Here is an 11,273-nt window from a genome sequence, read left to right on the forward strand (position 1 = left end):
ACAGGAGTGTTATACCCAGTAACACACAGTGTGTTATATAATATATACAGGAGTGTTACACCCAGTAACGCACAGTGTGTTATTATATAATATATACAGGAGTGTTATACCCAGTAACACAGAGTGGGTTATTATATAATATATACAGGAGTGTTATACCCAGTAACGCACAGTGTGTTATTATACAATATATACAGGAGTGTTATACCCTGTAACACACAGTGTGTGATTATATAATATATATAGGAGTGTTATACCCAGTAACACACAGTGTGTTATTATATAATATATACAGAGTGTTATACCCAGTAACACACGGTGTGTTATTATATAATATATACAGGAATGTTATACCCAGTAACACACAGTGTGTTATTATATAATATATACAGGAGTGTTATACCCTGTAACACAGTGTGTGTTATTATATAATATATACAGAGTGTTATACCCAGTAACGCACAGTGTGTTATTATACAATATATACAGGAGTGTTATACCCTGTAACACACAGTGTGTGATTATATAATATATATAGGAGTGTTATACCCAGTAACACACAGTGTGTTATTATATAATATATACAGAGTGTTATACCCAGTAACACAGTGTGTTATTATATAATATATACAGAGTGTTATACCCAGTAACACACGGTGTGTTATTATATAATATATACAGAGTGTTATACCCAGTAACACACGGTGTGTTATTATATAATATATACAGGAATGTTATACCCAGTAACACACAGTGTATTATTATATAATATATACAGGAGTGTTATACCCTGTAACACAGTGTGTGTTATTATATAATATATACAGAGTGTTATACCCAGTAACACACGGTGTGTTATTATATAATATATACAGAGTGTTATACCCAGTAACACACGGTGTGTTATTATATAATATATACAGGAGTGTTATACCCAGTAACACACGGTGTGTTATTATATAATATATACAGGAGTGTTACACTCAGCAACACAGTGTGTGTTATTATATAATATATACAGGAGTGTTATACCCAGTAACACACGGTGTATTATTATATAATATATACAGAGTGTTATACCTAGTAACACACGGTGTGTTGTTATATAATATATACAGAGTGTTATACCCAGTAACACACGGTGTGTTATTATATAATATATACAGGAGTGTTATACCCAGTAACACACAGTGTGTTATTATATAATATATACAGGAGTGTTATACCCAGTAACACACAGTGTGTTATTATATAATATATACAGAGTGTTATACCCAGTAACGCACAGTGTGATATTATATAATAGAAACAGGACTGTTATACCCAGTAAAACACAGTGTGTTATTATATAATATATACAGAGTGTTATACCCAGTAACACATGGTGTGTTATCATATAATATATACAGGAGTGTTATACCCAGTATCACACGGTGTGTTATTATATAATATATACAGGAGTGTTTTGCCCAGTAACACAGTGTGTTATTACTGCAGAAGATAAAGGTACGTGGAGTCAGAGGAAATGTATTAGCATGGATCGAGAATTGTCTGGCTAACAGAAAGCAGAGAGTCAGGATAAATGTGTCCTTTTCGGGTTGGAAATCGGTGGTTAGTTATGTGCCACAGGGATCGGTGTTGGGACCACAACTGTTTACAATATATATAGATGACCTGGAAGAGGGGACAGAGTGTACTGTAACAAAATTTGCAGATGACACAAAGATTAGTGGGAAAGCGGGTTGTGTAGAGGACACAGAGAGGCTGCAAAGGAGATTTGGATAGGTTAAGCGAATGGGCTAAGGTTTGACAGATGGAATACAATGTCGGAAAATGTGAGGTCATCCACCTTGGAAAAGAAAACAGTAAAAGGGAATATTATTTGAATGGGGAGAAATTACAACATGCTGCGGTGCAGAGGGACCTGGGGGTCCTTGTGCATGAATCCCAAAAAGTTAGTTTGCAGTTGCAGCAGGTAATCAGGAAGGCGAATGGAATGTTGGCCTTCATTGCGAGAGGGATGGAGTACAAAAGCAGGGAGGTCCTGCTGCAACTGTATAGGGTATTAGTGAGGCCGCACCTGGAGTACTGCGTGCAGTTTTGGTCACCTTACTTAAGGAAGGATATACTAGCTTTGGAGGGGGTACAGAGATGATTCACGAGGCTGATTCTGGAGATGAAGGGTTACCCTATGATGATAGATTGAGTAGACTGGGTCTTTACTCGTTGGAGTTCAGAAGGATGAGGGGTGATCTTATAGAAACATTTGAAATAATGAAAGGGATAGACAAGATAGAGGCAGAGAGGTTGCTTCCACTGGTCGGGGAGACTAGAACTAGGGGGCACAGCCTCAAAATACTGAGGAGACAATTTAAAACCGAGTTGAGAAGGAATTTCTTCTCCCAGAGGGTTGTGAATCTGTGGAATTCTCTGCCCAAGAAAGCAGTTGAGGCGAGCTCATTGAATGTATTCAAATCACAGATAGATAGATTTTTAACCAATAAAGGAATTAAGGGTTACGGGGAGCGGGCGGGTAAGTGGAGCTGAGTCTACGGCCAGATCAGCCATGATGTTGTTGAATGGCGGAGCAGGCTCGAGGGGCTAGATGGCCTACTCCTGTTCCTAATTCTTATGTTCTTATGTTCTTATAATATATACAGGAGTGTTAAACCCAGTAATGCACAGTGTGTTATTATATAATATATACAGAGTGTTATACCAGTAATACACGGTATGTTATTATATAATATATACAGGAATGTTATACCCAATAACACACAGTGTGTTATTATATAATATATACAGGAATGTTATACCCAGTAACACAAAGTGTGTTATTATATAATATATACAGAATGTTATACACAGTAACACACAGTGTGTTATTGTATAATATATACAGGAGTGTTATACCCAGTAACGCATGGTGTGTTATTATATAATATATACAGGAGTGTTATACCCAGTAACACAGTGTGTTATTATATAATATATACAGAGTGTTATACCCAGTAACACACAGTGTGTTATTATATAATATATACAGGAGTGTTATACCCAGTAACACACAGTGTGTTGTATAATATATACAGAGTGTTATACCCAATAACACACAGTGTGTTATTATATAATATATACAGAGTGTTATACCCAGTAACACACAGTGTGTTATTATATAATATATACAGGAGTGTTATACCCAGTAACAGACAGTGTGTTATATAATATATACAGGAGTGTTATACCCAGTAACGCACAGTGTGTTATTATATAATATATACAGGAGTGTTATACCCAGTAACACACAGTGTGTTATTATATAATATATACAGGAGTGTTATACCCAGTAACACACAGTGTGTTATTATATAATATATACAGAGTGTTATACCCAGTAACACACTGTGTGTTATTATATAATATATACAGGAGTGTTATACCCAGTAACACATGGTGTGTTATTGTATAATATATACAGGAGTGTTATACCCAGTAACACACGGTGTGTTATTATATAATATATACAGGAGTGTTATGCCCAGTAACACACGGTGTGTTATTATATAATATATACAGGAGTGTTATACCCAGTAACACACAGTGTGTTATTATATAATATATACAGAGTGTTATACCCAGTAACACACAGTGTGTTATTATATAATATATACAGGAGTGTTATACCCAGTAACACACAGTGTGTTATTATATAATATATACAGGAGTGTTATACCCAGTAACACACAGTGTGTTATTATATAATATATACAGGAGCGTTATACCCAGTAACACACAGTGTGTTATATAATATATACAGGAGTGTTATACCCAGTAACGCACAGTGTGTTATATAATATATACAGGTGTGTTATACCCAGTAACACAGTGTGTTATTATATAATATATACAGAGTGTTATACCCAGTAACACACAGTGTGTTATTATATAATATATACAGGAGTGTTATACCCAGTAACACACAGTGTTTTATATAATATATACAGGAGTGTTATACCCAGTAACACAGTGTGTTATTATATAATATATACAGAGTGTTATACCCAGTAACACACAGTGTGTTATTATATAATATATACAGGAGTGTTATACCCAGTAACACACAGTGTGTTATATAATATATACAGGAGTGTTATACCCAGTAACGCACAGTGTGTTATTATATAATATATACAGGAGTGTTATACCCTGCAACACACAGTGTGTTATTATATAATATATACTGGAGTGTTATACCCAGTAACATACAGTGTGTTATATAATATATGCAGGAGTGTTATACCCAGTAACGCACGGTGTGTTATTATATAATATATACAGGAGTGTTATACCCAGTAACACAGTGTGTTATTATATAATATAGACAGGAGTGTTATACCGAGTAACACACAGTGTGTTATATAATATATACAGGAGTGTTATACCCAGTAACACAGTGTGTTATTATATAATATATACAGAGTGTTATACCCAGTAACACACAGTGTGTTATTATATAATATATACAGGAGTGTTATACCCAGTAACACACAGTGTGTTATATAATATATACAGAGTGTTATACCCAGTAACACACAGTGTGTTATTATATAACATATACAGAGTGTTATACCCAGTAACACACAGTGTGTTATTATATAATATATACAGAGTGTTATACCCAGTAACACACAGTGTGTTATTATATAATATATACAGGAGTGTTATACCCAGTAACACAATGTGTTATTATATAATATATACAGAGTCTTATACCCAGTAACGCACGGTGTGTTATTATATAATATATACAGGTGTGTTATACCCAGTAACACACGGTGTGTTATTATATAATATATACAGAGTGTTATACCCAGTAATGCATGGTGTGTTATTATATAATATATACAGGAGTGTTGTACCCAGTAACACATAGTGTGTTATTGTATAATATATACAGGAGTGTTATACCCAGTAACGCACAGTGTGTTCTTATATAATATATACAGGAGTGTTATACCCAGTAACACACAGTGTGTTATTATATAATATATACAGGAGTGTTATACCCAGTAACGCACAGTGTGTTCTTATATAATATATACAGGAGTGTTATACCCAGTAACACACAGTGTGTTATTATATAATATATACAGAGTGTTATACCCAGTAACACACAGTGTGTTATTATATAATATATACAGGAGTGTTATACCCAGTAACACACGGTGTGTTATTATATAATATATACAGAGTGTTATACCCAGTAACGCACAGTGTGTTATTATATAATATATACAGAGTGTTATACCCAGTAACGCACGGTGTGTTATTATATAATATATGCAGGAGTGTTATACCCAGTAACACACAGTGTGTTATATAATATATACAGGAGTGTTATACCCAGTAACACACAGTGTGTTATTATATAATATATACAGGAGTGTTATACCCAGTAACACACAGTGTGTTATATAATATATACAGGAGTGTTATACCCAGTAACGCACAGTGTGTTATTATATAATATATACAGGAGTGTTATACCCAGTAACACACAGTGTGTTATATAATATATACAGGAGTGTTACACCCAGTAACGCACAGTGTGTTATTATATAATATATACAGGAGTGTTATACCCAGTAACACAGAGTGGGTTATTATATAATATATACAGGAGTGTTATACCCAGTAACGCACAGTGTGTTATTATACAATATATACAGGAGTGTTATACCCTGTAACACACAGTGTGTGATTATATAATATATATAGGAGTGTTATACCCAGTAACACACAGTGTGTTATTATATAATATATACAGAGTGTTATACCCAGTAACACACGGTGTGTTATTATATAATATATACAGGAATGTTATACCCAGTAACACACAGTGTGTTATTATATAATATATACAGGAGTGTTATACCCTGTAACACAGTGTGTGTTATTATATAATATATACAGAGTGTTATACCCAGTAACGCACAGTGTGTTATTATACAATATATACAGGAGTGTTATACCCTGTAACACACAGTGTGTGATTATATAATATATATAGGAGTGTTATACCCAGTAACACACAGTGTGTTATTATATAATATATACAGAGTGTTATACCCAGTAACACAGTGTGTTATTATATAATATATACAGAGTGTTATACCCAGTAACACACGGTGTGTTATTATATAATATATACAGAGTGTTATACCCAGTAACACACGGTGTGTTATTATATAATATATACAGGAATGTTATACCCAGTAACACACAGTGTATTATTATATAATATATACAGGAGTGTTATACCCTGTAACACAGTGTGTGTTATTATATAATATATACAGAGTGTTATACCCAGTAACACACGGTGTGTTATTATATAATATATACAGAGTGTTATACCCAGTAACACACGGTGTGTTATTATATAATATATACAGGAGTGTTATACCCAGTAACACACGGTGTGTTATTATATAATATATACAGGAGTGTTACACTCAGCAACACAGTGTGTGTTATTATATAATATATACAGGAGTGTTATACCCAGTAACACACGGTGTATTATTATATAATATATACAGAGTGTTATACCTAGTAACACACGGTGTGTTGTTATATAATATATACAGAGTGTTATACCCAGTAACACACGGTGTGTTATTATATAATATATACAGGAGTGTTATACCCAGTAACACACAGTGTGTTATTATATAATATATACAGGAGTGTTATACCCAGCAACACACAGTGTGTTATTATATAATATATACAGAGTGTTATACCCAGTAACGCACAGTGTGATATTATATAATAGAAACAGGACTGTTATACCCAGTAAAACACAGTGTGTTATTATATAATATATACAGAGTGTTATACCCAGTAACACATGGTGTGTTATCATATAATATATACAGGAGTGTTATACCCAGTATCACACGGTGTGTTATTATATAATATATACAGGAGTGTTTTGCCCAGTAACACAGTGTGTTATTACTGCAGAAGATAAAGGTACGTGGAGTCAGAGGAAATGTATTAGCATGGATCGAGAATTGTCTGGCTAACAGAAAGCAGAGAGTCAGGATAAATGTGTCCTTTTCGGGTTGGAAATCGGTGGTTAGTTATGTGCCACAGGGATCGGTGTTGGGACCACAACTGTTTACAATATATATAGATGACCTGGAAGAGGGGACAGAGTGTACTGTAACAAAATTTGCAGATGACACAAAGATTAGTGGGAAAGCGGGTTGTGTAGAGGACACAGAGAGGCTGCAAAGGAGATTTGGATAGGTTAAGCGAATGGGCTAAGGTTTGACAGATGGAATACAATGTCGGAAAATGTGAGGTCATCCACCTTGGAAAAGAAAACAGTAAAAGGGAATATTATTTGAATGGGGAGAAATTACAACATGCTGCGGTGCAGAGGGACCTGGGGGTCCTTGTGCATGAATCCCAAAAAGTTAGTTTGCAGTTGCAGCAGGTAATCAGGAAGGCGAATGGAATGTTGGCCTTCATTGCGAGAGGGATGGAGTACAAAAGCAGGGAGGTCCTGCTGCAACTGTATAGGGTATTAGTGAGGCCGCACCTGGAGTACTGCGTGCAGTTTTGGTCACCTTACTTAAGGAAGGATATACTAGCTTTGGAGGGGGTACAGAGATGATTCACGAGGCTGATTCTGGAGATGAAGGGTTACCCTATGATGATAGATTGAGTAGACTGGGTCTTTACTCGTTGGAGTTCAGAAGGATGAGGGGTGATCTTATAGAAACATTTGAAATAATGAAAGGGATAGACAAGATAGAGGCAGAGAGGTTGCTTCCACTGGTCGGGGAGACTAGAACTAGGGGGCACAGCCTCAAAATACGGAGGAGACAATTTAAAACCGAGTTGAGAAGGAATTTCTTCTCCCAGAGGGTTGTGAATCTGTGGAATTCTCTGCCCAAGAAAGCAGTTGAGGCGAGCTCATTGAATGTATTCAAATCACAGATAGATAGATTTTTAACCAATAAAGGAATTAAGGGTTACGGGGAGCGGGCGGGTAAGTGGAGCTGAGTCTACGGCCAGATCAGCCATGATGTTGTTGAATGGCGGAGCAGGCTCGAGGGGCTAGATGGCCTACTCCTGTTCCTAATTCTTATGTTCTTATGTTCTTATAATATATACAGGAGTGTTAAACCCAGTAATGCACAGTGTGTTATTATATAATATATACAGAGTGTTATACCAGTAATACACGGTATGTTATTATATAATATATACAGGAATGTTATACCCAATAACACACAGTGTGTTATTATATAATATATACAGGAATGTTATACCCAGTAACACAAAGTGTGTTATTATATAATATATACAGAATGTTATACACAGTAACACACAGTGTGTTATTGTATAATATATACAGGAGTGTTATACCCAGTAACGCATGGTGTGTTATTATATAATATATACAGGAGTGTTATACCCAGTAACACAGTGTGTTATTATATAATATATACAGAGTGTTATACCCAGTAACACACAGTGTGTTATTATATAATATATACAGGAGTGTTATACCCAGTAACACACAGTGTGTTGTATAATATATACAGAGTGTTATACCCAATAACACACAGTGTGTTATTATATAATATATACAGAGTGTTATACCCAGTAACACACAGTGTGTTATTATATAATATATACAGGAGTGTTATACCCAGTAACAGACAGTGTGTTATATAATATATACAGGAGTGTTATACCCAGTAACGCACAGTGTGTTATTATATAATATATACAGGAGTGTTATACCCAGTAACACACAGTGTGTTATTATATAATATATACAGGAGTGTTATACCCAGTAACACACAGTGTGTTATGTGTTATTATATAATATATACAGAGTGTTATACCCAGTAACACACTGTGTGTTATTATATAATATATACAGGAGTGTTATACCCAGTAACACATGGTGTGTTATTGTATAATATATACAGGAGTGTTATACCCAGTAACACACGGTGTGTTATTATATAATATATACAGGAGTGTTATGCCCAGTAACACACGGTGTGTTATTATATAATATATACAGGAGTGTTATACCCAGTAACACACAGTGTGTTATTATATAATATATACAGAGTGTTATACCCAGTAACACACAGTGTGTTATTATATAATATATACAGGAGTGTTATACCCAGTAACACACAGTGTGTTATTATATAATATATACAGGAGTGTTATACCCAGTAACACACAGTGTGTTATTATATAATATATACAGGAGCGTTATACCCAGTAACACACAGTGTGTTATATAATATATACAGGAGTGTTATACCCAGTAACGCACAGTGTGTTATATAATATATACAGGTGTGTTATACCCAGTAACACAGTGTGTTATTATATAATATATACAGAGTGTTATACCCAGTAACACACAGTGTGTTATTATATAATATATACAGGAGTGTTATACCCAGTAACACACAGTGTTTTATATAATATATACAGGAGTGTTATACCCAGTAACACAGTGTGTTATTATATAATATATACAGAGTGTTATACCCAGTAACACACAGTGTGTTATTATATAATATATACAGGAGTGTTATACCCAGTAACACACAGTGTGTTATATAATATATACAGGAGTGTTATACCCAGTAACGCACAGTGTGTTATTATATAATATATACAGGAGTGTTATACCCTGCAACACACAGTGTGTTATTATATAATATATACTGGAGTGTTATACCCAGTAACATACAGTGTGTTATATAATATATGCAGGAGTGTTATACCCAGTAACGCACGGTGTGTTATTATATAATATATACAGGAGTGTTATACCCAGTAACACAGTGTGTTATTATATAATATAGACAGGAGTGTTATACCCAGTAACACACAGTGTGTTATATAATATATACAGGAGTGTTATACCCAGTAACACAGTGTGTTATTATATAATATATACAGAGTGTTATACCCAGTAACACACAGTGTGTTATTATATAATATATACAGGAGTGTTATACCCAGTAACACACAGTGTGTTATATAATATATACAGAGTGTTATACCCAGTAACACACAGTGTGTTATTATATAACATATACAGAGTGTTATACCCAGTAACACACAGTGTGTTATTATATAATATATACAGAGTGTTATACCCAGTAACACACAGTGTGTTATTATATAATATATACAGGAGTGTTATACCCAGTAACACAATGTGTTATTATATAATATATACAGAGTGTTATACCCAGTAACACACGGTGTGTTATTATATAATAAATACATAGTGTTATACCCAGTAACGCACGGTGTGTTATTATATAATATATACAGGTGTGTTATACCCAGTAACACACGGTGTGTTATTATATAATATATACAGAGTGTTATACCCAGTAATGCATGGTGTGTTATTATATAATATATACAGGAGTGTTGTACCCAGTAACACATAGTGTGTTATTGTATAATATATACAGGAGTGTTATACCCAGTAACGCACAGTGTGTTCTTATATAATATATACAGGAGTGTTATACCCAGTAACACACAGTGTGTTATTATATAATATATACAGGAGTGTTATACCCAGTAACGCACAGTGTGTTATTATATAATATATACAGAGTGTTATACCCAGTAACACAGTGTGTTATTATATAATATATACAGAGTGTTATACCCAGTAACACACGGTGTGTTATTATATAATATATACAGAGTGTTATACCCAGTAACACACGGTGTGTTATTATATAATATATACAGGAATGTTATACCCAGTAACACACAGTGTGTTATTATATAATATATACAGAGTGTTATACCCAGTAACACAGTGTGTTATTATATAATATATACAGAGTGTTATACCCAGTAACACACGGTGTGTTATTATATAATATATACAGAGTGTTATACCCAGTAACACACGGTGTGTTATTATATAATATATACAGGAATGTTATACCCAGTAACACACAGTGTATTATTATATAATATATACAGGAGTGTTATACCCTGTAACACAGTGTGTGTTATTATATAATATATACAGAGTGTTATACCCAGTAACACACGGTGTGTTATTATATAATATATACAGAGTGTTATACCCAGTAACACACGGTGTGTTATTATATAATATATACAGGAGTGTTATACCCAGTAACACACGGTGTGTTATTATATAATATATACAGGAGTGT

The sequence above is a fragment of the Pristiophorus japonicus genome, chromosome 16 (genome assembly GCF_044704955.1).
Source record: "Pristiophorus japonicus isolate sPriJap1 chromosome 16, sPriJap1.hap1, whole genome shotgun sequence".
NCBI classification, from domain to species: Eukaryota; Metazoa; Chordata; class Chondrichthyes; family Pristiophoridae; genus Pristiophorus; species Pristiophorus japonicus.